Raw genomic sequence first — 22706 nt, forward strand, 5'->3', positions numbered from 1 at the left:
CTCATAAATTTAAGTCCCAACACTCATGACAGATTTGAATTTGTTTGAAAAATGTGTTTTTTTTTGTTTTTTTTCAGGTGTGTGCAGCAACATCTGACTGGAATTCTAAGTAAAAATGGCTGCAGACACACAAAAAAATTAAACCAGAAAAACGTCAGCCAAAAGGGTCATTTTGAGTCTGATTGTGGTCAGTTTTTGCTTCTTTTTTTTTTTTTTTTAAGCTTCAATTCGAAGCTTATAGGAGAAAAATTGTTGTATCATCTATAGTCAAATGTGTCAAGTCAACTATTTAAGATTTCTTATTTTTTTCACTACAAATGATTCCTTTTGTAAAATTTCTAAAGCAATTCAAGCCTTGAACGTATCACATTTTGAAATTGTTCAGAGATTCATTCAAAACGTCTCCTTTTGGAGAGTGTTTCATCTTGTTTCTCTACAGTTTTTTTTTAAATCCTGTATCATTGTTTTCTTGCTGAACCATTGAGTTCCACTGTCATGCCCAGACGCCACTGAGCAATCCTGACAGGAGCTCCTTTATTATGTTTTAAATCCTTTCACATCTGCACCAATGCCACGTTTCATGCTGTTATCACACAGGATTCAGCCTCAAAAACGTTGCCGAGAGTAGCTTGTTTTGCTAAAAAGCAAACACTCGACCATTGAGTGGATGAGATTCAGGTTCTCAGTATCTCTCCCTGCAGTGTCCAGCTCTCTGTGGCCCTTTTAAATGTCGCTCAGCCCGGCGCTGGTCGTGTTTTGCACAGATAGCTGCTCCCAACAACAAGCGGTCTGCCCTCAGTGGCCCGCTGGAAGCATTCGCGGCCACGATGAGCCGTCCCTAGCTGCCGCCGCTGAAGTGATCTGCAGGCGTCTCATCTCTCTCACATCGTCTGGTGGAAGAATTACATGACTTCTGTAAGCTGGTCTGTCGGCTGTTGACTTTTGGCTTAATGCAGCGCCGCTGTGTCATCTGAGCCTGAAGCAAGGCAAACCCAAAGCGTTGGAAGAAAGCACAGCTTTTGACAAAACTAAACCAGTGTTTTGTGTATTCTCAGCCAGAATGTGTCCTCTGGTCGGCACATGATGCAAACACCTGCAGAGACTGATGGCATAGGGCAAGATCCACAGGTTTAGCGTTAGAATTTGGCTTTGTTTACACTATTTGTACATTTATTCCCTCTTGTTCTCTAGTTTAGTAATGTTTTTAAAGAAAACCTAGATAATTCATGTCCTCATCATTTAAATGTGCTACTAAAAGCTATTGTATGTTTCCATCATAAAAGTACCAGTCTGTCAGTATCAATCAGCATGGAGTCCATGACAACAGTAAAGGGGACAAGAAGTGTATGTCTGAGAGTCTTAATTATGATCATGCAGTTTTTAGTCAAAGTCCAGAAGACCTGTGTTGTTTTCTAGGACATAGTTGCAGAGCGGCAGTAGTTCATTGGAAATTTACCTCTGAGTTGTTGGTGAGACTGCTGGCGCGGTGTAAGCCTGCCCTGAATCCCCATCATGCCTTTGTTTACACACTCTCTAGCTAGCTTACAGCCCCTAAAAACCCCAAACTCAAACCTCATTTATTTATACAGCGCCTTTCATTTCAGTTAAAAACACAAAGCGATAACATAAAAGCAGATAAAGTAATCATAAAAAAGAAAAAATGAAAATGATTAAAAACAGAAAACACAGGACAATCACACACAGATGGGACCCATCCCTCACCAGATTCCTCCTTCCACCCACCCGGTTCCCCCAGTAGAACCCTGAACTAACAAAGAACTGCACCTTAAAGATGGTCTGGCTTGGTACTGCTAACTTAACATTAGCAGTGTAACAAAAATGGCAAGCAACATTGGAGTCATCCAGGCGTAGTGTTTTGAGCCAGATGCCAGCTCAGATGAGGAAATCAAAGACCTACATGGATCTGGTCGTTTGCAAGTGGATGCATCCGAACTGAGCAGAGAAATGAGCTTGTGGCCATCTGACTGCAGCACCTACATCACAGCTACACCCTTTTTTCAACAAAATTTTGTTGTCTGCTCCTGGTTCACCACGATTTGAATAAAGGGATACTCTGAGATGTTCTTAATAATTATTTTATAGTATGAGAAACATGTTACAAGAACATAAAAATGCCCAAAACACAACCCTCATCAATGTGGGTCTTTAGTGTTTCCAGGACATTGTAAGTTGCATGCACAACAGGTTAATGTGTATTCTTATGTTTAGAAAATATATTTTCCTATGTCATTCATTTTTTTTCAGTTTACTTTATTAATCTGCCACACCTTCGAATATTGTTTAATTCTTGTAAGTTTCCTTTTGGACAACTGCAGCTGAACCCCATCTGATTGGGTGTCTTAAATTAGACTATATTCATAGCCAGCATTTTCTTTTTCAGTATGAGGAGTTTCTGCAAAAAATAGCAAATTTAAAGCTACTCAACCAACAACCTTTATCCCTTGGTGGTAAAACAGCTGCTGAGTCAAACATGGGCAGGCGACAGGTGAGTGCATTCAAAGATAAATAATTCAGACCACGTGTACCATAATCGGAGATGTTTACAGCAGAGGTACCATAAACTGTGATTCACAGACAGTAAACAAATCCAGAGGTTTAGGACCTCATCAAGTTTACCGTGTTTCATAAAAAAAATGGCTTCAAGGCAAATCGTTTAAAGCAAACACAAAAAAAGGTTCTCAGAGGTTGGTACAGGGAATGATTTTAAATGGGAAAATAAAACAAGAAGGACAAAGAAAATAGGAAATGTAAAGGAGATCGATGACGGCAACAAGTAGGAAGGAATGACTGAGAAAACATAAGTGTGACAAGAGATGAGGAGAAGGATCAAAGTGAAAGAAGATACACGATGGAACTTTAAAGGGGCGACAGCATGCTATTCTTAAGCCTTTTGTACTAAACAATATCCATGTATATGAAAATATATGACCTTTTGCACTCAAAAGATTTTTTTTTTAATTAAGTAGTTATTTCTCTAGCTAAACTAACAACATCTAAACTTTTGCAAAGATGGATGTGCATATTCCGCATGTAAAATAAAAGCCTTTTTGTCAAACGCCGCAAGCTCCGCAGAGAGAGTGGGTGTTTGACTTAGCTTGGGGGTGGTGCTGGCAGCACAGACTCTTCTTGGAAGGGGCTGTTCTCACTGGTCTACGTCACAATGTGAGGACCCGCTCGTTTTTGTGGATTGGGAGGGGCTGGTGCTCAAAACTCAGGTTTTTACAGGAATACTCAGAAATGCGTGAACAGATCAAGAAGGGATTTGGCTATAAATGGCAGAGTGGAATTTGATGTTACAAGAAATTATGAAATACACCTACTTTTTAATATTTCTTAAAGAAAAAAAAGCAATTGCCCAAATTTTTGAAAGATAACTGGGATCCCGCAAATAATCGCCTCCTTCCTCTTCAGAAGAGTGATTGCTGAATGTCAAGATACATTTCCGAGAAAAAAAAATAAGAATGAACAGATCAAAGACACTTTTGATTCTTTTCTTTATGATTTGTGTTTTATTATGAACTTGTGGACTTAAAGACCCATTTAAATGAAAATGGTGTTTTTAAACAGAGCATTTTTCTGATGCACAAATACAGGGAACATTAGGATTAAAACTGGATTTCTGAGTATTCCTTTAGTCAAATTGTGGTGAAGCAGGCGCAAAATTGCTGTTTGAAAAAAAACTTGTAGCTGAGATGTAGAAACTACGGGGGCAGGCCCAAAACTCCCTGCATCTGCTTGGATATGACTAGTTCCATGTACGTCTCAGTTTTCCCGGTATCTGGCTTAAAGCAAGGTAGCTTGCACAAAGGGTGATTTAAAAATGAAGGTAGGCTCAATCTGCGCCCGCCCACAATTTAGACACATTTCAGATGAACTTGTGCTGCTCTGCAGAAACTATGTTCTAAAAATGACACCGCTTTTTTTATTTAGCCTAAAAATGGCTTAATCATAATTAAAAGACCACCTGGGATGCTTTAAAAATAGATCAAAGAGGATTGGTGTGGGACTTTAAGCTGAAATACAAGTTTTTCATGTTCCTTTTTTTTTGTTTTTTCAGTCTTAGTCCATGTCATTTCCGTTCTTAAAGGTCATGATTCTACAGATCTGCAGCCCCTCTCTGCATATGTGTTTAAACAATTGCTTTTCCTTCTGGTTCCAGTTCGGATTCAACATATTGTACCCAACCGGTGTTCACAGAAAAGCTGTGAAGATCAGTACAATGCAAATAAAATCCAACATAAACTGCAGAAGCTGAAGCTTGAGCCTTATTCTCCTACATAACTTCAGAGTGGCCTGCAGCCAGTTTCTCTCTAACAGAGGGAATTCCAGGCTGTCTGCGTTCTCACTGATGGGAGTGTGAAACACTCAGATGGAGGAGGGAAGATGCTAAAAGAAGAGCGCTGTGGGTGGATGTGTGGAAGCATGGAAGCGCTCTGATCTCTTCTTTCTCCATCTAACTTGGCTGGCTGCTCTGGCTCAGCTCCGGTGGAGGAAGGACAAGGCTTGGCAGCATTCTGTTGTAGGATTGGCTCTAAAGTGGAGCTAATATGCTGATTTCCACTCGATAAATGAGGAATGTCCCCGGTGGAAGCTAAGGCAGTGGAAACGCTCCAACCAGTCTATTTTTAAGGCATAGAGGAGCAGGTGGGGGACATCAGTTGGCAGGTCCATCAGAGGAGATCTGTGGCTACAGCAGAGAAATGTATGCCAGCATCAAGTTGCAGATCCCAAGAAAGGACACAGCCAGTGACAACACTATTAATATTTAGTACACAAACACTTGACCTCGCAGTGGATATAATCAGCTCAAACAGCAAAAAATGAAGCAAAGTATAATAATCTGATTCAACGTCCGACTTTTTCTGTCAAGTCTTGGTGTTAAAGATTTATTAAAATACACAACTGTAACGCAGAATATACAGCATCTCTACACACTTTGCCAGGAAAAAAAACATGCATAAAAATGTGTTTGTGTTGCATCATATGTTCAACATAATGGCTGTTTTATTTTGAGTAATGCTTTTCTAACATCAAAGATCTTATACATTAACATATTCTCCATGTGAGTACTACGAGTAAAATAGAAAAATAACCTTTCATTTTCCAATTTTCTTTATATTATATGGGCAATGTATACTTCATTTGAATCTTCTTAAAAGTTAATAGTTGTTTATAAACTCTTGGACCAAAAACTGTAGACTTTCTTTACATACATTTTTATTTTACATTTTGGGGGGGGAAAGTCATTTTTATTTGGTATTGCCCCACAGTTTATATCTTAATGTTGATCACCAACAAAAGAAAGAAAGTCTAAGCTGTAGTGGCACTGAGAACACATTTACCTGGCTTTTCTTTTGGTGAAAGCAACAACAGTTTCCACCGGGTCAAATAGTAAAAAAGAATATAGATGACAATACTTTTTACAGGCAAACTAACAGTATACTCGAGCTATATTTCATTTTTGCAAGTTTATGGACTACATAATTGCATCTAACTGTGCATAATAGAAAATCCAGATGGACTGGTGTATGTGAAGGGTGTGTGCCAGCAAGAAAAAAAAAAAGGAAAAAAAAACCTGGTGTATAATGAAACATGGTGTTCCAATCTGTCTGTAGCTTCACTTCATCTAAAAGTAGAGGCCTTTTTCAGCTTGGCTGACATTTGGTACAGTGTAATCTCTCATCAGTTAAAGTTGTTGACACATAGGTAAAGCATCTTTTTAGTTATTGTGAATTTAGCATTTTGTCAGTGTTTGTTTTTATGGAGAGTAAGATTTGAAAAAAGTTTAAATAAATGCTATCAAGTATTATCAGCACTGTAGTTGATGTTCCGTAGTTTTGTCTAACGAAGGCATGCATGAGTTAAAACAAGCAGGAACAACCAGAGCCTCGATGAACACTTGCTGACTCTGAGTGCAACACAGAGTTATCATCTAGCATATTTCCCACACTATAAGGCACACCGGATCGTAAGGTGCACCGTCAATAGATTATCTATTCTAGAACTTATGTCATATATAATACAAACTCAACTATAAAGTATACTATTTAAGTGAGGAAAATACGGGAAATGAAATGTGACTTAAAGTCCAAAGGGACGTTAATCTGATGAAATCTGAAAAGAGAGTAGCTGAACAACAGTCTATGATTTAAGATACTTTTCTATTTTACTCTGAGTCAGCAATGGAAACAGAAGCTTTGTTATCAGTCTAATGTTTTCCAGGTTTATTTGATTTCATCTGTCTAATGAAGTTAGTGAAGACTCATCTGTCATTGGGAAGAGGAAGACCTCTGATGACTGTGCCGTCTCTAACTGCTTGTTGAGGAGCATAATTAGTGTGAAGCTGTCACAAGAGTCTGATGGACTGCTGCTACTTTGTTCACTTTGTCACAATAAAGACGTTTTTTTTCTAAAAGAAAGAAAGACGGAAAAGTGGATTGATTTTTTTTTTCATTTTGTCAGACAATAGGTAAAATAAAGATATAGTTTACCTTGACATGGCATTTTCCATTTAAAGTTTTCCTTTTTTTTAAACCGGCAGTGTAGTAAACAAAACTCCTTTATATACACTGAGTACAACTTTTATGATTTTCTGATCTAAATGACCATTTTTAACTCTTGTGCTATCCTAGGCACTTTAACATTGGGAGTTGGGTCATTTAGACCCACTAGACAGTGAGCTTAACCTTTTTTCTTCAATGATTTGTTATCTTCACTGGTCTCCATGGATTACAGGAAATCCTCTTCACCTTTATCCACCTTTGCCACGGTAGGAATAACACGCCAATGTAAGGGTGGGGTCATAGGATAGCACAAGGGTTAAAACACCAGTATCAAAAATAAAGACAGCTACAAGAAACTCTCCTTGTTAGTGGGTGAACCCATTTCACTTAAATAATATATATATATATATATATATATATTTTTTTTTCTTTTTGTTTTGAGGAATTTTAAGTTTCTAAATGTAGTTTACTGCAGAAACTCTTCCTTCTCTTCAGCTTTCATGTTCAACTCTATCCAGAAAAAAGTAATTTGAGATAATCTGAATGATTCTCCATGTTCCATCAAAACATCATTTTTGTCAGCGTCTACTGAGGTGCAGAAAAACACAGAAGCAGCTGCATCTTCAAGCTCCACAATCGCAACATGTGACAGCTCATCAAGATTCTGCGGGTCGCTGTCTCACAAGAAGAGCAGGTGGAGCCTCTGCGTTAATCACCTCACGCTGGAGGTTTGCACAGAAACTGCACAGAATGCTAAGGTGGCTGCATTAACAAGCAGCTTAATGTAATACTGTCTGCATTTATTAAGCAATCAGTCGGGGCCGAACTGGGCCACAGGCTTGTTTGTGACGGGCTCGACTTGACAAGGATACCTGTGTGTTTTAATGAGGCGGGTCTCTGGGTGCAAAGAGATTTCCATAATGAGATCCTGAGCTGGGAAAGTTGGAACGCACTGTGCTGCATGTTATTTAACAGGCTCCCCCACATTTACCTTATGTGTTCAGGCCTTGTTTGAATTGCAAACTTAAAGCACAAGAAACTAAAGAGAAGTTTCTGCTGCTTTAACATTAGGCTAGAAGCTAATTTTAATAAACTGAACCGAATGCAGAATAACTGATCATAACCATATCTACAAAATAAAAAATAAAAACATTATTTTCAAGTACAGATTCTGCTGAGCAGCAGTAGTTCATTAGGAATTTACCTCCGAGTTGTGTGCTGGACCGCTAGCATGAAGCAACCCCGCCCCCTCTTTCCCTCTGCCGTGGCTTAGAGCTGGGAGCCTGTAGCCCGCTTGGTGGATTTTCTGCTCTACAAATAAGCTCATCTTCAAACAGCACTTTATCGTCTGCTAAAGTCAAAATAATTAACAATAATAAAAAAGAAAGAAATATGCACACAAAAAAAGCAATTCAGAGATTAATTTTCTTTTTTTACGTCACCGTTATTGCTTACTGAAATCATGAATGAATGTTTTCTGAAGATAATCAATCATTAATAGGAACTTGATTTTGTAACCTCGAAAAGAATCTGATCAGGAGCAAATTACGAAAACTATGTAAAACTATAAAATGAATTTAACTCAGCAGTGGTGGGATTATTTACATTTACTTCTTCCCACTCCTTTTCAAGCAATAAATCAAGCTTTACATGACTTTAGTTAATGATCACTATATTTAATTATGCAAATGTGACTTGAGTGTGTCTTTGTTTTTTCTGTTTATTTATTTATGCCTTTCATCATTTTCTGTAATGAGTTTGATAAATCTGTGTGGATTTTCTATTGGTATTGCCTCTACTCCATCAATCAATATGTCCCACATCAAAAGAAAAATCCCACAAAAACATGTTGAAAACACCAAAAACATGATTTTCATTGGAGTGGCTCCACAGTGAAATATTATGTCCATTTAACGGTTCTATGAGATTTATTGGACATCCTTTACTTTTCCAAAAATAATTTTTTTCAAACATAAAAAATCTTAAATTTTTGCATGAGGTCTATATCTGAGTATTGCCATCCAGCAATTGACTATAATTTGTTTTAAAAGGTTTTTGTCACTTTAGTAAAAAAAAGATTTAATGTTGACAGAGGAACCAAAATTTCAAAAACATTCTGTTCAAAAACTGTCATGTTCAAAACCCCATCTTTGCTTTTACCCTGACCAAATACATTTCTGAAACTAACAGAGGATAACGCAGACTTTCTGCAGCTGTAGGTAAAATTTAGAAGCGCTGAGATACAGGACCTCACATCCTCACTATCTCTAGACAAACAGACAAACGTAAGGACCAGACTGTGTCAAAGAGTGAGAGAAATTGTACAGTCATCAAGAGTGGAATTTTTCAGAGGAGGAAAAAGAAAAATCCAGCAGCAGCAAACTGAACGAACCAGTAAGAGGCTGTCAGGATTACAGTGTTCCAGACAGAGAAGAAAATGTTACATCTAAAGATTTGATCTTTCTCACAACTATCATTTGTTCTTATGATTAACAGTGGTGCTCATCATCACTCCTCCATCCGGGCTGGGCACCCCCCTCCCTCCACCTCCATGTGGGCGTTTCTCTTAGCTCATCTTGAATCCGTGGATTATGAGTGATAACCCCCCCCCCAAGTTTTATATCTGCTTTCTCAGCAGAAGAATTTGGTGTTAACTCAAAGACAGTGCTAACATGATGGAGGTCTGTAACAAGTTTAGCATCAAAAAGTATGCATACTACATTCCCTCCAGAATCAGGAAGAAATTGTTTGCTTTGAATAAATATATATAAACTTATTAAAAAAATGCTTAACAAAAATACAATTAATAAAGTGTCGTTATCTGCTCTTAGCCTGGTTCTTCTCCACTAAAAGCAAAGTGTTAAACTAGGTCAGCTGTACAGACAATAAATCAAACTGTGGCTGATGGGCTTTTTTTTCTTTTTAATTTTCCTTTCTCCATTTTGCTGCAGCTCCATTTAATAAAGGAGACCCTAAATGACACCCACCACAACCATTCTCTGAATCAGCGGGGGTTCTGGATGCAATGCAATTTGTTTGCGGCAACTTCTCTGCTTTATTTAATGAATTTAGGTTAGTATCGTTGGATTTGCAGGTAAAAACTAAATTTAGAACTTTTCAAAGTCTGATTGATTTAGAAACAGCTGAGAACCTCCTCTGATGCAGAGTTCTTCTTTAAACATAACGAGTCAAATTAAATGTCAGACATTCTATCCCGCATGAGACTTTATAGTGTAGACAAAGCAAATGTAAAGCAGGAAAATAAATTCAACTTTTTTGCAATTACACATGTTATTTACCCCTGCATTGCCTTCATATTAACACTAAACACAGACATTAGGATAAAGTCTGTGCAGTTTAATAACATCTAGAGGAAATGGCATCATAGAGTTTTGTACTTTTTTTGTATCAAGTATTCAGTGTACACTACTGTTGTTGCTTTGTGTGATCAGAAGAAATGTATTGATAGAAATTGTACAAAAAAATATCTGATGCACGAGGACGAAAAAGAGCTGAATTTGGGAAGCTTCTAAAATTGATCATCAGTTTGTTCTATGCTTCCTGTTCCGTCAAACAAACATGTAGACGTCATTGCGAATCCTCCTAAAAAATGGTGCGACAACAGCAGGTGAAAGGGGTGAGTTTCATGTGGGGTTTAAGGGCATTCAGGGATTTGGAGGATTGCTGCAGAGTGTGTGTGTAACAAAAATGGACCAGAACACAAACATGTGTTTGATCTTAGCTGCCAACAGGAAATGCATTTGATATAAAACTGGAAATGGAAATCCAGTTGTGTTGCTGATCTGAATACAGACAAAGGGGGAAGGCAGACCTAAGGGAGGCAAGCATGACCAAAAAAACTGAGGAAAAAGAATAAAAAAAAACAGAAAAGGGGGGGCTGCTATTGACAATCCCCCTAAGGGAATGAATCGAACAAACAAAATAACGGCAAAGAAGGATGGATTTGTGTCATTGGACATAAAAAAGCAAGAAAGAAGACACAGTTAAGCTTATTAAAGATGTCAAAATGCAGAGCATTTTCTATGGGGAGTTTAGACTAACTAAATGTGAAAATGTGGTAATTTCGTCTATTTTACATCTGTCTTAGACCAATTTCAGACATCAAACATCTGACAATTTAGCATCAGATTAATTGAGGTTTTTGGAAGTTATATGATTTTTTTGCAATAAGTAGAAAAAATATACTTTTTTATTCAATGTAGGACAAATTGTCAAGATTAATAATAATAATAATATGAATCATTTTATACTGATCATAACAGATTTATTTATATAATGAGTACATGATGGTTTTTTTTTGTCCTTTTTTTTTTAAATAAATAAATAAATAAATTTTACTTATCCCACAATGGGGAAATTGTTCTCTGCATTTGGCCCATACCCTGGGGGAGAAGTGACAACATCGGAGATTGAACCGCCAACCCTTCGGTTGTTGGACGATCTGCTCTACCGCCTGAGCTAAACTGCCGCCTTATCTAACTAGTTAATTGTAATTAACTTTTATTCATCATAATTCAAACAGTCAATGCCACGCATATACAGTTATATTTATGCTACTATGATGAGATCAAAAACCTGTCAAATGAAATGTTCAATTTTAAAAAAAACAACATGAAAATATTTAATGTCTGCAGAATATTACGTTTGCTTTCAAACACATTATCATCAAAACAAAGCTAAAAACTAAACTATTTACAATATTTCAATGATTTAAGGATTTATTCCAAAGAATGTTATAGCTGTGTGTGTGTGTGTGGAGGGGGGTCATTCCTACATGATTGTAAACAGCTGATGTCATTGGCAAATTGATTGGGAATTTTAAAGACTGCTTAGGGGTTGAACAACTGACCAAAATTGAGAAATCGCCTGGTGGAGCAGGGCTCATTTAATCTGAACTTTCCACCAACAAGAGCCTATTATGGCTGTCAACTTTATGTTCTTCAGCGAATCAACTTCCTGTCTGGCTTTCTTCATTCAAACTGTTATCCCTTCCTGGGCAATAATAAAACAGTGAGGGGAGAAAAATCCAGGTAAAATCAAATGTGGTTGCTTAAAAGTATGGATGTCAAATAATGGCATGTAAACATCAAAATGGCCCAAAGAGAGGTCATAAAACAGCATTGAGTGTTTGTCACTTGCTGGTAAATTGCAAGCTTGCATAACTCCACCAAGCATCCACCCACGCGTGGAGGTATGACAGTGTTTATATGCAGACAAGTGATTAATGGCTCAAGGGGCAAATACAAAAATGAGAAAATGGCAGCTTTTCATCCATGACTTCCATCAATCATAGTGTCTTTTAGCTGACCCTTACAGCTGATGCTTCTGGATAAGCTCATTAGGGATATTAATGGAATGCTTCTTGTGGAGAATGTTTGACGTCTGAGCATCGAGGCAAAGGCTAGTTAGCTTTGAGGTAAAAAAAAAAACAAGGAGCTAGGACAATCAAGTTTTCATGGATGGAACCAAGACCTCAAACTTCAGGTGAGAATCTCCAGCTCATATCAGTCCCTGCAGCTTTGAGCGTGACTGTGGATTAGTTTGGTTTGTGTGTAGAAGATGCGGCTTTGAAATGCAGGGTTGAGTGGGGTCACATTTCTGTTGATGCTGCTATATATTCTCAAAAGGCTTCAGGCTGCATGTTTGCTTCTCTGAAGATTAAAAGGCTGGACTTTTTTTCCCATATATTTTCCTTTCACCGCAGAGTTTTCCAGTTAAGGGCTCCCAAGGAGCTGCTGCAGAAGCTGTAATGAGAACTTTTAGCTTTGTTAACACTGTGTTTTCCAAAAATAAATAACTTCCATGTACATGTATGCAAATATCAGATATTTATAAGTTAATTCAGAATATAATGAATTCTAACCTAAGATTTTTAATAAAAACTTCCTTCAAAGATAAAATGTTTATAATAATTTATTGCACATTTCTAGTGCAATAAATTATTATAAACATTTTATCATCATTTAATTTATTGCACTTTTTTTTTTTTTGACGTGAGCTTTTTATTTTTTTAATCATATGTTAAAATATCATAGAATACATGGTTAAAGTCTCCAACTAAAAATTAAATTATTTTTTCTGGGTAGGAGAAGGAGCTCACAAAAAGAACTCATACTACATAAAACTTGTGTTCTTTAGTGTTTTATCATTAGTCTTTATTATTTAAATGGATATAGTTTGCTCTGAAAGTCGTAAAAATAGCAAGGGCCCTTGAACCTTTTGAACGTTCAATGTGAGACCACATACTTTTATTGAGGAATCTGAATGGTTGGTTCATAACTTAAATAAATTGCACTACAGAAAAATATTTAATAAGGAAAGAAAAATTTGGATTAGCATGAACATATTAAAAAGAAAGCATCAGAGCAAGAAGGGTGATTCTGACAATTGCTTTTGAGTCTTCCTTTTTTTATCATATAAGAATGAACTTTTTTCAGAATTCAATAGATATTTTATTTCGATTACTGCAGAATAAGCTTAAATTTAATTTATTCTGACTCTAGGTGTTTCGTTTTATTTACACATGTCCCTTTATTTAATGCATTTTTTATACAGTCAGTAAAATTGATCAACTTGCTTCAGACTTTAGATCCAAAAGCAACAGTCGCTCTTCTCTTTGGACAGCTCATCATATCTTTAAAGAAACAACTGTGTAAGATCTGTCATGATCACACATCACTCATTTTTTTGTCCTCCCAAAGTTTGCTTAACTTCATTTGCTTTTACTTTGAAATTTCCTGCTTTTTATATTTTTTGTCCCTGATCTGTCCTCCCCCTTTTTTTTTTAAAAAAACATTAAAAGAAAAAAAAGAAAAACAAACACAGGCGACACAGTTCAAATTGTGTTACGAGGTATCCCCCTGAGGTTCTATTTCCTATGTTATATCATTAGTTTTGTCACTAGATGTCAGAGAGGTTCTGACCCAGCCCACGCTCACGACCTTCACTGGGGGCTTCGCTCTGAGGGCTGGCGGCACCCATCGCGGTCAGGCTGCACACCACGACTGAATTATTAATCACTCTCTGCCTGCCGTCCACAGCCAGAGCCACTGTGGAAACCTGGGCTTTTGAAAGACACTGGGAAGAGGTTAGCAGTTCATGCAGCAACAGGAGCGCCTGAAAAAGTACAATTTATTCATAACTGTTCATAACCCTCAGACAGTCCACAGCAATTTAGGCCAAATTCTGAAGCAACATGACAAATAAAAGATTGAAAGCTCTCTTCAGCCTATTAGCAACAACAAAACAAGAGGTTTTCTTAAATATTTATACGTGTAACAGCTTATTAACATTAAAAAAGATGGTGTGTCTGCCAGTCTTCAGAAGAAGCAGCAGGAGATCATGTCCTTTACTTCACAGTATATCAGTACTTCATTATGGCTGATGCATCCAGTCTAATAATGTTGCTAACTAATCAAATTAAATGGGATTAAACTATTTAATATTAAAGAATTACAACAAAATAGAGAAAACAATTTATTCCCAGACAAAAAAATATGTAACTTTATGCTTAGAAAATGAATTCATACCATCGAGAGCGAATATTCCATACTTAAACCTGATGATCTGTAAATGCCATTGAAATTTAGAGTAATGATCTTTGGTGGGAAGGTAATGGTGCCTCACAGCAGGAGCAGACATCCTGCTGAAGGAGGGTAGTGCATTGATGGCATGCCAAGAACCCTGAGTCCTGTCTAAGGGCCTAAGAGTCGAAAACGCATCTACTCATGGGCATTTTCTCCGTTTTTAATACCACACACAAGGAAGAGTTTCTATGATAAAAGAAAAAAAATAGGTGACTTTTTAAGGCCCCACTTCAATCATATTGAGTCTTTTAATAACGTTTATGCAGTTTTTAGCCAAATTCAAAAAACCTGGATCGTTTTCTAGGACATTGTTTTTGCAGAGCAGCAGGAGCTCATTACAAATTCACCTCTTTGTGTTGTGGGCGGGTCTGTTGGCAAAGAGTAAACCTGCCCTTACATCCTGTCATCCATCTGATTACACTCTGTCCCGCTGGCTTACAGCCCCTCACACCCACCAACCTAAAGTTACGCTCAAACCAGGCACGTTACACATGTTACCACCCAACACTAGCGCATATAGCTGCATTTGGAAGAGGCTTGGTGCAAAATGTCTAAGTGGTACAAATCTTGCAAATCTTTCTCCAGGCTTTCACTTTCACAGCTCTTTTTTCAACACATGAAAGAGTGGGTGTCATATCATTCCAACCTGGCACAAACCGGAGATCAATATGTTGCATTTGTTAGACATTTTTTTCTGAATGAATGTGAACATCTCTTTCGGTCTACTATATGTATATAAATTTATAAATTTGCACTTTCCTTCAGCATACCTGTAACAGAGCACAAAACATTAAAACACAGAAACATAAAAATTGAAAGGTCCCTTTTCCAAGACTTTAAAGATGGCAGCTATGCATGAGTGATATTTGGGCTTGTGTTGTGCAAATAAACACACTGAAAGTATAAAAAAGGACTACAAACGTCTGTGAAAGTGTTCGCTCACAGTTGTCACACTGCAGCATCATCTTCCATCAACAGCAGCCTCATGTCTCACACTGAGCACCACAAACTGATTCTTCAAAAGACCCCCACCTCTGTCATTCTCAGCACACACACACAGACACACACACAGCCATTTTACATCCATCCGTCTTTGTCAAAGCTGACCTCCAGCAGCAAGACGACATCTGACTGCAGACAGAGGAGAAAATGAAAAGCACCCCCGACACAAACAGCAAGTGCTGACTGATTGAGAGCACTTGTATCACTGTGTAGCTTGTGAATTTTAAGGTAGGGGTAAAAAAAAAAGAGAGTCACAGGAAACATCTATGGGCATCAAGCAAAAGAAAATAAACATTGATGATGTTGAATCTATTTTGTTGTGTAGCTGCAATCACGCTAGTTTAAACAGAATGAGCAAACAGGAAGTTCAAAGGAAAGAGAATGTTTGATTTTCAAAATAAGGCAACTTGTGAACTTTTTCTGGAAGAAAAACTGGAAGAAGCAAAATCCACAAGTGCCCACACCGAAACAAACAAGCAAACGAATAAATAAGAAGCTGCCAATCATGTTTACAACCGTCAATTGTCCCAGACAACCCCAAAACCTGTAGCACCTGTACAGGTCAACCCCCATACAGGTCAGTGATGTGCGGTCAGATGAGGCAAGTGAGGTTAGGCCTCATGTCATTGTGATAAAATTGTACATTAAGTACATTAAGTAAATATTACTTTCCACTGGTCCGTGTTAAAGATACATTTTCAGTTGACTCGACACGTTTTCCACAGTTTCTGAGGTTAAAATCGCCAAACTTAGTGTTGCATGATCACATAGGGAGTGGAAACTCCGAGTGAGGCTCCGGAGCACTTTGCCTCATGTCTGACTGCAGGACTCAATTTTAACACTGACGAGCGGCCAGACTGACTCTAAGGGCGGAGAAAAGGGGGCAAACGTGAGCTGCTAGCTGCCTCGCAGCTATACTGGTGCAGTAGAAACAAAACAGACCAAAGACGTCTTTGTCCATTGAGAGGGAGATATACATTAAACTGAAGGAAAATAAGGAAGACTTTTCCAACAGATCATAAAGCTTTTTGTGGAGAAAGATCGGCGCATGGACTCAAAAAGTAAGCCCAAACATGGTTTTCATTTTTTTTTTTTTTAAATAACATGGGAGTAAGTGGGAAAAAAATAAATAAATAGGTATTTGAAAACTAAATTTTCGGCATAAAATTATTATTTTTATGATCATTTTCACAGACAACATTTGACGGTATATATGAATAATTTATACACAAGGAGAGTGTTCCATACATATCTACAAAAGAAATATTCTCTGTAGGACAAATATTTTCCTGTGTGGATCTTTTATGCTGTTACCTGCTGCTGGATGAATGCTGAAATATTCAGGTCTTACAATTGTAAATCTGAGTCCAGACTGGTACAGGTGCATGTAACCGAAGTATAAACAGCTGATTTATTGATCATTTCTTCTTTTTTTACATTTTTTTTATCTCACACATATCAGATGATTTCTTGCAGACCTTGATATTTGTAAATACTTAATAGTGACTTTTCAAGACCTAAACTAATCCGGGTCCATTTTTGAGACAAGTGTAGCCAGTGGCCAATGCTAATCCAGTCTGCAGTGCCTTTCAAAGAAATGTATTGAAAACAGTCTGCCAGCATGGTTGGCAGGAGTATAAAATGCTTGCTTCCAAAAAAGGTATCTTACATTTCCCCAGAAAGTAGCAGCGGCGGTGAAGCCAAGCTATAAGGCCCCGTTCCAACTGCACATGGTCTGCTTGTGTATGCACTGCAGGTTTGTCTATAGAGCACACAGAAGTGAGCTGAACCCTCTAATGTTACCATATGTAGCCACATGTGCTCATTATGACTGCAGCTGCACACATCAGGGCCGTAATGCTCATGTCTTTACAAAGCTCTGGACGCATGCATGAGCTCGCTCCGTTCAGCCAGAACACCCAGTGCTCGTCACGATGCTAAAGAGAAAGAACGGCAGCTTTGGCAGATGGTAAACACCCTTCAGCCACCTCAGGAAAACTGACAACTCAATGATTGAGAGTGAGAAGTATCTTGGAACATTCTGTACGGGCAGTGTGGGTGGTAATGGAACACATGTACAGTTACTGCATTGCTAGAATACAAATTGAAAGTAACTAATTAATCCCAGCTGCAAAAAAAATGGTGGCATTTAGGCACATTGTTTGAATTTTACATTTTTGCTTTATAATTCGTAACCTGTGAAGCTATGTTCACACTGCTCTTGGTGAGTACTTTCAATAAAAAGAATATGTAAATGTTTATATGCATGTTTTGGACTTCCGTGTTCAAAACTCTTGCATTCACGTGTAGCTATGCAGGTTTCTACCATTTTGGGGCTCTGTGTATAAAACCTGTGTTCACTGAAAATGAGTTAAAGGTTTAATCAGGTCAAATCTTGACCTGCTTTGGTAATGACATATGGATGGCATCCCTTTTCATTAACGGAAGTGTCAACTGTTTTTTAAGTTGATCATAGAGAAAAATATAAATAACTGGCGTCTGTGCCCTGCCAGAATTACATAACACCAAGTCTTTCATACATCAGAATAGAGCTGTGAAAAGGAAAAGCCTGGAGCAACATTTGCACCGCTTTGACATTTCGCACCAAGCCTCTTCCAGCTGTAGGTGACAGACATGCGCCAGTATCAGGTTGCGGTAGTCCAGTGTGCCCACCATGGGGTAAACCATCACATGCCCGGTGTGAACGTAGCATTATATTTAACTAAATCAGAAGACAGGACTCTAGCCTTTTTCCAGCAGCATGAAAACAAAGCATGTTTAACATTATATCAAAACTTACAAAGAAGCCAACCTCAGCACATTTGTTTTCAGCATGATAATATTAAAGAGAATATAGACTTGAAACCCCAAGGTCAAAATGGGAAACACCTCAGAGGGTGGTACAGAATGAGAGGGCAAAGATCCTGTGGGACTTCCAGATCCAGACTGATAGGATGGTAATGGCGAACCAACCAGACATTGTAGTGGTGGATAAAGAACAGAGGAAAGCCGTTGTGGTGGATGTGGCAGTGCCAAGCGATGGAAACATAAGGAAGAAGGAACATGAGAAACTGGAGAAATACCAGGGACTCAGAGAAGAACTGGAGAAAGCCTGGAAAGTGAAGGTGACAGTGGTGCCTGTGGTAATTGGAGCACTCAGGGCAGTAACCCCCAAGCTGGAGGAGTGACTGCAACAGATACCTGGAAAGACCTCAGACCTCTCAGTCCAGAAAAGCTAAGAACAGCTAAGATACTGTGCAGGACCCTCAAGCTCCCACCTACAGAAGGGTGAAAGGGGCAGGTTTTTTTGTTTGTTTTAAGTGAATTCAAAAGAGCTGATAGCAGAATACAATAGATAATATAGATTGTACTGTAGAACACTCTGGCTAATTTAGAAAAAAATAAACAGTTCTTAATGGAGTTAGTTGATGTTCCAACAACTCACCAGGGTATAAAAATGTGGTTCGACCTGAACACAACTGTTGGTGATGGTCTATTGTCCAATACTGATGAAACCGCTTCAAACTTAGAGCTACCCTCTTTAGACACACATTTCATATGTATTTAAAATAACACGATCAACTCGTTCAAATTTTAATTATTTAAAAAAATTGTATTCATCAAATCGTTTTAAACAACTTGTAATCAAGACAAATTCAAATAAAAGGCAATTTAACAGACTTTAATGTTCAGAGTTCCTACCAGGGAGTCTTGGTGAAGCTGGAGGATTTCTCTGCTGCATCGTAAGGCACAGGTGTGTGCAGTGAAGTGAGTCGGTGAGAAGAACGCTTCTTTTGGTCACAGGCGCCACTTGGCCGGGTGGAAACATTCAACTCTACCATTGTTCTTTGAACACAACACACATCTTTGGGTTTCTTTTTTTTTAATCATTTTCAGTCTTTAGTTGACCGATATTGATTTGGTCATTTTTATGTTTCTCTGTAAAGAGAATCATGTTAATGCATTTGCCTTTTGAGACAAAAGTTTATGAAACAAAATGCTATTCCACATAAAGAGGGGCCAGTTGAAGTGGCTCGGGCATTTGTTCTGGATGCATCCTGGCATGTACCATTCGGCAGAGATCCAGGGAAGACACAAACACTCTCCCAGAGGAGTTGAAGGGAGCGGCCGGAGAGAAGGAACTCTGGGCATCTTTGTTTAGACTGCTGCCCCTGCTACCTGATCCAGGATGAGAGGAAGAAAGTGGACCAATGGATGAATGAAAACATACTTTATTCCAAAGGTTAAGGTGTCAGAATTGACAAGTAGTTTTGGTTTAAACATTTTTTCTTTATTTTTTGTTATTGTTGTTTGTTCAACTGTAGTTTGTAGAAATTCGAAACACAGCTTGAATATTTTACATTAAGCAAAAGAACATTAAGTGTAAAATGTATTTAAAATGACTTTAAATACATTTAGTTATCTGACACAGATAAATGACTACAGTACATCATCTCATGAACAAACAAGATGGTGGGTGAAACAGTAGTGCTCCACTCAATTCTGCTAAATTATCCACACAGTGCTGCACCGAGCTAGATATCATTACCTCTTTTTTCTCCCCCTCTCCTCCAGGACAAATTCTGCTGCCATGCGCTTCCTAATCATCAAAACAAGAAGCTTTGCACTGTGAGTCACTGGTAAACAGAGGAAAAGGGGTTGGAAATTACTGAGCTGAATTTAAAAAACATGAGGTTTTCTTGCTTTTTGCACAAATGTGCTCGTTCTGCTGAAGGAGGGGGCGGCGCTTTTGAGCTGATTTTCAGAGGAGGATGCTTGCACTCGTCCACGAACTCTGTGTGGAGAACACATCGAAAGTCAGATGTAGCTAAGTGGAAGCACATGTTTCTTTAGTTTTTTTATGTGTTCTTTTTCCATGGTCATTAATAGTTTGTTTTTTAAACCTCCATTCAAATTAACTTTATTTTGAAATGTTTTAATTTTGTAAATCTTGCCCCTTTTTGCACAAACTACCATAGTTTGGTTGGTTTATGCTGTTGGTCATACTACTATCTTTCCCGGTTGGCTTCTTTTGTCTCCCCCCACTCCCCCTTTTTTGGTTTCTGTTCCTGCTCATTCTGTTTTGTTTGTTTTTTGTCTGCTGTTGGAATAAATTTAGCTGCTCTGAACATCTGCCTCCCTTTTTGCACCCTGGATTTTGGCACCAAACTTTATTCCCAATAACAGCAATGTCAGCTCCACTCAAACGTGAATGGAAACGACATCAGAGTAGCAGAGCTATGAATTTTAATCACAGAAGTTGTTAAAAGTCCTTCCCATGAAACCAGCAGTGGATATGTCAATAGAATAAGCCTAAGGTGAAGGGGGAAAACAATAAGACAATAATTATGATTGATTGTTAGAATTAAGGGGACAAACCAGCAGCATCACCTGCTGCAGGAATATTTGACTAAATACGTGAATTCTGTGAGCAAAACTCTATTATTTGTTGCTGCAACTGGCTCATCGTCACTTTTTCAAACAAATCGACTGAAACCTCAACCATCAGTCCAACAAGTGGCGACGAACACAAAGCCAATTATTTCAGTCAAACGCACAATTTTTATGTTCAGAAGATTTTATTTAATTTCTCTGATACAACATTTTTTTTTTTAAGTTGTCCTGTCCAACAGCTGGGCAGACAGATGAGAGCTGAGGGCTTCTTGTGTTGGACATCTTTTACTTTAACAAGAGGGGTTATTAATCTTCAGACAAACCAAAGGTATGTCTGAATAAACCCCTTTTGTAATTGAGGCCAAACTTTATTAATTTCAACCATGTTTGAAAATCTTTGGTGTTGGACCGGACGGAAAAGGAAAGAGGGGAAGAAGAGAGAGGGACGTTAGAGAGGGGGGTAGGGGGTGATAATAGGAGGGGAAGGGGGGTAAGACCATGAAGCAGCATAAAGCAACAAGTTTACTGGTTGTTAATCATTATGGTAAGGTTTAAATGTAGTACAAAAAGGGCGGGGCCCGTCCACACACACACTCAAATGTTATAAACACACCTGCTAGCTGCAAAAATGTCCACCTGTCGACATGTACACAAAACAGATAGTGTTCACACACGCATACTTATGCCTTAAAACCAACTAGTGTGAAATATTTCAGTCATTCAATCATGCAAACTGTTAGTGCAAAGGTGAGCTAACACCAGTGCTCAGGTGAGTGTTTATGTTCTTCTAAAATGAATGGTGGAACGTGAAAAGAAGGAGGGAGAGTGCCCAGCCATCCCCACCCCAAGACCCCCACCGCAGCAGCAGCGGCAGCTGGAATCCCCCCAACGCCACACTGGAACCGGCAGGGAACAACCGCCGCCCGGGCGACCAAGCTCGCCACCCAGGCCAGGGCCAGCAGGGCCGCCGCAAGGCCCCCAGAGCCAGAGAGCAGGGAGGCACGGAGGGAAAGAGAGCGCCGCCCCAGCCCAACCAGGAGAGCAGATCTGATACAACATTTTTAAACCACAAGCTCTTCTGTTACAAATAAAAAATGTCTCTGAGGGTTGCAAAAACTATCTTTAGGAAATAATTTTTCAAAGCTTCCGTACAAGGACTTTCCAGTAATCTCACTCTCGCTCCCACTTTGCTGGAGCCAGAAAGTTTAAGAAATCTAAGGTCTGAAAAAGAAATGTATGGATAAATAGTGGATTATGTAACTAAGGATGTATATTTAAAAAAAATGGTGGCTTTGTAGGACATATATAAGGGATATTAGCTCAAATTTGAACAGGAGTTTATGAAGGTTTGATGCAAATTTACTTAAGCTATATTCCAAGTGAAAATGATCTCAAAATGTCAGAATGTCTTTCAATTGTGTGTCTTCAACAAGTGGTGAGCTGTCACAGCCAAGTTAAATGTAAGTCTCAAGCTCTACGTTCTCTCTGCCCTCGTGTCCAAGTGGCCACTTAATGAAAAGTCTATGTAAACATGCGTAAGTGACATTTTGGCCTTCAGTTTTAAAAACTCTCAGGTTCACTCGTAGCTACGCACATTTTTAAGCTCCAATTTTTGGGCTCTAAAACGCAGGGCCATTGACAGCGTGTTGCTGTCATGATCTGTGGTGAGTTTTGCTTGGCATGCTCTCCATTCTCCCACTCTCCACCTGGTCGCCTGATCACTGTCATTCATCCCACCTGCGAGCCACAGTATTTAGGACTGACAGTTCCTCCCACTCTATGCCAGTTTGATGTGCCTTAGCGCATGGTCCAGCATTTCACAGTTCTCAAAGGTTTTTCTTTGGACCCTATTCCTGTCCCTGGCTAAGAATTAGTCTGTCCTCTTGGTGTATTTGATCTGCCTTTTCTGCCTCTGAGTTTTGGCCTTTGGATTATGGATGTTGAATTTGTTTGCCTCCCCTGACTGGATTCCTCCTTCAGTGGGATCTCCATCTTTGTTACTGAGAGGTTTCAGGTCAAGAAGAAACTGGATTATCCTTTGGAGCTGGAGACGTTTTAACTTTGTTTTCAGGCTCCCTGTACAACTGGTGGTGCATTTAATTCTTGGAGATCCCGAAATAAACATGTGTATTATGCACTGAATTTCTGTCCTCTATTCTCTATTACTTTCCCTCTACTC

General features: G+C 38.6%; 1 protein-coding gene across 2 annotated transcripts in view; it reads right to left on the bottom strand.

Moving 5' to 3' along the window:
- The window catches only part of grm7 (glutamate metabotropic receptor 7), a 207152-nt gene that overhangs the window by 151532 nt on the left and 32914 nt on the right, over nucleotides 1-22706 (bottom strand). The window contains exon 1 of one of the 2 annotated variants that reach the window (XM_078947518.1): nucleotides 18836-18936. The exons of the other annotated variant lie outside the window; for it this stretch is intronic. The gene's annotated coding sequence lies outside the window, so the exon portion shown is untranslated. Of the gene's footprint in view, nucleotides 1-18835; nucleotides 18937-22706 lie in introns of those variants that run through there. 2 annotated transcript variants of the gene reach the window in all.

This window comes from Oryzias latipes, chromosome 5 (genome assembly GCF_053564925.1).
Source record: "Oryzias latipes strain Hd-rR chromosome 5, Olatipes_Hd-rR_3.1".
NCBI classification, from domain to species: Eukaryota; Metazoa; Chordata; class Actinopteri; order Beloniformes; family Adrianichthyidae; genus Oryzias; species Oryzias latipes.